The sequence below is a fragment of the Chanos chanos genome, chromosome 10 (genome assembly GCF_902362185.1).
Source record: "Chanos chanos chromosome 10, fChaCha1.1, whole genome shotgun sequence".
NCBI lineage: Eukaryota > Metazoa > Chordata > Actinopteri > Gonorynchiformes > Chanidae > Chanos > Chanos chanos.
Window position 1 is genome coordinate 21,112,377 of NC_044504.1, and position 6,257 is coordinate 21,118,633.

Sequence of the window (6,257 nt, forward strand, 5' to 3'; positions counted from 1 at the left end):
GAGATTACAATGATACACTCTGATAATGCTATATTTGCTCATAACTAGACTTACAACGTTGCTTATAATTATGCAAAATAGCCAGTGAGCATTCAGTATCGTGTATGCTTTCTGTGGAAGAGAGAAGTTCAAGTAGAGCCCATAGATATTGTACACTGAGATGCATGACTGTGTAATCTCTAACAGACAGCAATAAGGGTGGCCTGTAGAGCCCTGCCCTTACTGCTGCACATTCACAGTTCATTGTGGACTAATCAATGGATTCTTCTCTCGCTCTCAGTTAAACGGCAATGCTGGGCAAGGACTGATACATCACTCCCAATTTCATTAGCCTCACAAATACAGAGTGAAAAGAGCATGTGTGTGTGTGTGTGTGTGAGTGCACACGCACAACTCTGTTTCATCGAATTATGTTGGAGTTGATCATCATGGTTTTGCTACAGTGTTATTGTATTCTATTCTATTCTATTCTATTCTATTCTACTGTCCGATATAGCAATTGCATGGATTCTTCTCCCCATACCTCACATTATTGTTTTGTTAGCCATGTTAGCAGTGACCAAAATCACTCAATAAAGATGTGTGCAGTGAATCTGTAAAGGAAGCTGGCTTGAGGGCAGAATCTATAGAATATGTAGGTCTTACATGTAACTGTAAACACATGGTTACATCTCCACATTGATAGTATCATCCCTGAAAGGACAGATCTCTCTCCTCTCTCTCTGTCTTTCTCTCTCTTCCCTCTCTCTCTCTCTCTTGTTCTCTCTTTCTCCATCACTACGCTTCAGCAGTCAGCCCAGCAACAGCGCATCAGCGCTCCCAAAAGCGCTCCCCTGCCTCCGCATCCAACATGACCCAATTTTCTCCCCCATCCCCCTCTTTCTCTTTTCTCCTCTTTAAAACAAATCATTCGCTGACCTACTTCTTAATTTTGCAGCACTCTTTTTCTTTCTTTTTAAAAAAAAATTTCACCGTGTTTCGCCACATCTTTGCCTTTACACATTTGTGGATGAATATCAAAAAAATAAAAAATAAAATATTGTAGCAACGATGAAAATGGTAAATTTAAGGATGTGAAATTACCAACAATGTACCAATACAAGCCAAACAGTCAGATATAAATTAAGATTGGTGATTTTGTATGGTAAATATGCACATCTAATGAAAATATTAATATTTAGAAAAAAGAGTTAAGTCTCTGCAATTATATTAAGGCTAAAGACACTTAAGCTCAGCCATGTCTGACAGGGTATTGTTGTTGTTTGACTCATGGATCCGGTCATTTCATAGTCTTTTGCCCTTTTTTCTTGATGTTTGTCAACAATTTTGCCACTGGCCTCTGTACAGTTGTAATTAAAAGACATGGTTAACATATGACTCATTCTCTGATTAACACACATGATAGTATTCATACATCTATTAATAACAGTATGTCACTGTGATTGTCAGAGACTATTGGGACATGGTAAAGCAGAGAGAACAGCTGTAATTTTTAATAATAAGCTTGGCTAATACAATGGGCTATGCTTGCATAAAGTGTATAACTTTGTTTGGTTTGCATCAGTAGTTTACTCAGATTCTCTGTGCTGAATATTTTATCGGTGCCTTTTAAAATTCATACTAATTTCATATCCCTTGATTAGCATGGGCTTTTAATATTCTAGGAAAATGATTGCAACACTGTTGTACGTTTAATATTAGTCATTTCTACATAAACATTCAGTGAATTTCAGGGTGCACTGAGATGAACTATGGATGCAGAAAGGTGAAGAGTAGTTTCATTTTTTAAATTCAAAGGAGCTACGTGTTTGGTACTATTTCTGTGGAATTCCGACAAAGCAAATTTGGTAGTGCAGTGTGTAGTCTGCACTGCATTCAGTATGACTCTTTTCCATATGCACAGACTCAGCATGTAATGACTCAGATACATTTCTAGGACACGCCAATATCTGTTATCTCTCTTTTCATTCTCTCTCAAATCTTTCTTCAGGATAAAAATATGAAAAATGTGTTGGAAATGTTGAAAAAATGAACATGATTTTATTATATGTCACGTGAATGATACTTATATGTGTCCGAAGAGCGACCCTTACTCCCTCTGTGCCTTGATTAAAAAAAGCTGTGACTCATTTGTCTTAATATGTTTCAAAATATCAGAATATTTCTCAAGCAATGCCAAATAAGTAAGTTGGACTATATGTCCCTCTCTCTCTCTCTTTCTCTGTGTGTGTGTGTGTGTGTGCACATGTGGGACAATGGTTACATGGTGACCCTGATTGACTGGAACCACATGACAGCAATTAATTTTCATCCATTAATTTTTCTTTTCTCTTCCTCCATATGAATAAAGACTGTCATCTTGCTCTTCACATATTTCCAAAATGTTTGTCATTCTTTGAGAATTTAAAACATCAAATGTCATTTGTCCATGTCTTAAACCAATCATTTTTGTCTGTACTGGGGTGAGGAGGCAGTCTCTGTTGACATCCACATCCCTATGCTCAGTTAAATTAAAAAAACATGCACTTTTCTCTTGTGTATTATAATTCTTAGATATTTCAAGCACATCAGACGTAGCAAAATATATTACAATTTAGCATTTTGTAGCTGGGTCCTGCTGATATGTTCAGTCAGCTTGTCAAGTTCAAAACATTATCCTCATTGTAGACCCTTTTATTATAACCTTTTATTTAACTCCATAATGCTTCCTCTCTGCTCCACAAGAAGCACTTAGGACACTGGCCTCTATCTTGTTTTTTATTTTTTTGTCTTTTTACATGCTTCTAACTGGAATGGCTTTCTCTGACTTTCACTCCTAAAGGGAGGTGATGTGCTCAGGGGAAAATTGACCATTTAATTCCACCTCACAGGAGCACACAAACTGGAAATGAAAAGGGCCATGATGCCCAAAAGCCAATACCTTAACTGAACTTCTTATGTTTCTGTATGGAACCTTCAGAGGAAAACAGTCTATCCAGGGAGAGGCCTAGAACAAGGAGTTTCTCAGGCTTTAGGGACAAAAGCTAGCTAGGACGTGATATGAATAGCTGTCTTATAAAAGTTACGAGGGGTTGTCAAGTTCGTAATCTTACTAGAGTCTTTCACCATTTTGACAAAACTAGTTTATCTCCCTCAACACCAAATTCTCACAAAGACAGCACAGGCACTGATTAAGTTACTACTAAGAAACACAGTAATGTTACAACAGACTGTTGACACATTCACAGATTTGCCAGTGGGTCATTATGGTCTTTTACTTCCCCTTTCCAGTCTATGTTGTGATCTGATAAAGAGTTGAGGAACAACTGTCCATCAGAGCAAGCCCTTCCCAGCACAGGCTTCTGATGGAGTTAAGGACAGCCACTAACAGGGATTTCACCAAAGCCTCTTTCCATAAAAGGGGTTTGGAGAGGAATGGGGAGGGTGGAAGAGAGGATGGCACGTGTCCAGATTAACCCTTAATCCCGGGCATAGTGTCCCATGCAGGGTTTTAGGAAAGAAGGATAGAGCTTGGAGAGAGAGAAAGAGAGGGAGACATGTGCCAGGTGGTCAGGAGGAGAGGAGAGGAGAGGAGAGGTGTGGGGAAGAACACATGGTTCCAAAGACCACCGCCCTACAATGACAAGAAAGGGGAGCAGGTTAGCAGATATGAGGAAGACAGGGCTGTGAGAATAGAGGAAAAAGGAAGGGAAAAGTACCTCATGCCTATGCTGTCAGTAGGATTAAAAGCGAGGCGTTATACTAGCTCGTCCAGCAGTATGTAGGGCAAGAGTGGCTTAACCAGGCCGTACTCAGCTGCAGGCTGCTAAAGGGGCCAGAGGAATAAGCCAATGCCCCAGCCTCAAGCTTCTCTACCTGCTAACCAGCTAACGAGCTAACCTGCTAATCCTAATGTGGGATTGGGGTAGGCTGGGTTGGCCTGGATTTGACAGTATGATTGCAATGCAGTGAGTCCCCAGGGTGTATTTCTTCTCATTGATATGGTGAGCATTTATTTGGCTCTATACTTCAAGAACATAAACTCAAACACATTTTATTCTATTAGTTTATGTAAGAGAAGAGCTCAAAATGAAGCGTGTGCACACACACACACACACACACACATTTTGTACCTCCCAGGGCCTATCTAAAGCAGTGATACAGTGTATCTCGGTGGCTCATTCCTATCCATCTCTCCATCTCCACACAGTGAAAACCCTGAAGGCAACCAAACTGTAATCAGTGCCCTTGTTTGGCGTTCTCTTTTTCCCCATGTGCCCACCTACCTCAGAAAAAAGCTCTTTAGGAGTGACGCGCCGTCGTGATTTATCATTTTAATTAAGGTCCTCAGTCGAGTGAGACCAGCAAAGCGACAATTATGCTAAAACACCAAACAGTCGACTGCCTTTTCTCTGTCTCAAGTTAATCAGAGGGGGATGTGTGCGGTGTGTCCAGTGTTCAGAGCTCACCACAGCTCTCCCCAATCAAGGATAAAGAGATGGAGATCACTCGTAATAACACACAATGAACATTCAGCCATTCTCTCCATCCATTTCGATCCCCCTCTTTCTCTCTGTGCTTACGCTCACTGTGATCCACCATTAACAAAGATCAGTTATCTAACACTGTCACGCACCATTTCAGTGGTTCATACTCAAACACCTCCAATCGTTCCTCTGTGACACTACGGCAGTCAGTAGTAATGGGTGGATTGAACAAATGAGATGAGGGTCTAACTACAACCTAACTAACAACCTTCACTGCTTCCCTAACATACCCTCTGTGTGAGTGCTAAGCAAGCACAACCACAAATTTGGTGTAGATTGGGGTTTTATATCATTTTTCAAGACATGTCTGTCATTAGTGAAATTACTTCTGTGAACAGAACGGCATCATAAACAGCTGTGGTGACCACAGCGACCTCGCCCTGCTTTACGCAGATACGCGGCCTGTATATATCTGTATGTATTCGAGCAACGGTGACTGATTAAACAGTGGGGTGGAAGGAAAGTAATGGTCAGCTATCTCATCATGCTAACAGCTCCAGTTTCCCCATGAGTGCTCCAATCATGCGGCATCAACGGGCTCATAGAAATGCTGTCTGTCCTACTGTGCGTTTGCTCTGCTGGCTGTTTTAGTGCTGCTTCCACTTGCCTGGCTTTTAGTAATTACCTCATATTTGCATTGCAAAGTACCCCTTGTACCGCCCTCAGCTCCTCCACAGGTGACTGCGCTCCATATCCTAAGCTCACATAGAAGGAGAAAGAGAGAGAGAGAGAGAGAGAGAGAGAGAGAGAGAGAGAGAGAGAGAGAGAGAGAGAACGGATGAGAGATTTAAAATGGGTCCCTGAAAAGCAGAGTCCACTATACATGACGTTTGGGCCCATAGGCCTAATTATGCTCCGTTTTTATTTGGGGTAGGAATGAATAAATCCACACATTCAAAAAAGCTTTGTATTGCAGTCATCACTAGTCTCATATCGTAGCCGTAGTGTGAGAGGGAAAGAAGATTAATAATGATTCCCACACCCTGCCGGCCGGCATTGTCAGCAGAACGTAGAAATATCTTCATCCCGAAGTTAAAGTTAATTTAGGACAAATCGCTGTTCTAACGTTACATAACGAAAGAAGATAAAATGTTGGCTATTTATCTCATATTAATCACCAGTCAAATTCGTGCTTTAAATATATGCGTGATGATTTTCGAATTTAAGGGTCTGAAAGAGCAGTAGCCTACAGCTCGTTCACGGTCTTAGCTGGTAGCACGGACTGACAGTTCACTGGGTTCATATGTATGACCTCATTTGAAGCTGAGGTTTACATTGGGCAATTTTGTAGGATGAAACAAAAGCTCTTAAGGTATTATTTTATGTATTAAACTAATTTTTAAGAATCACTTTATATCATCTATATTCATATATTTCAGATTGTGTTATTTGATTAGGTTTAGTTAAGGTTCTAACCCTGTATTTGTAATTCTCTTTTCCTCATATCTTCCCGAAATATCTATAATTTATTGTTGAATAGCCCTTCATTTCAAATATTTTGATATTTGTCAGGGCAAATTAAATTCGCATTTGGTTTTTGTTGATTTTAGTGATAGTAATCTTTAATCCGTAATAGCCTACTCAATGTAGCCTATCGTTAGATAATGGAGGGAAATGTTTTATCTAAAAAGGTATACTGTGCTAATCCTTCCACTCTCTAATTTTTGTTAAAAACATTCTTAAGGATTCTATGTGAAATTTTTAAGATTTTGAAATATTTCATAAAAACAA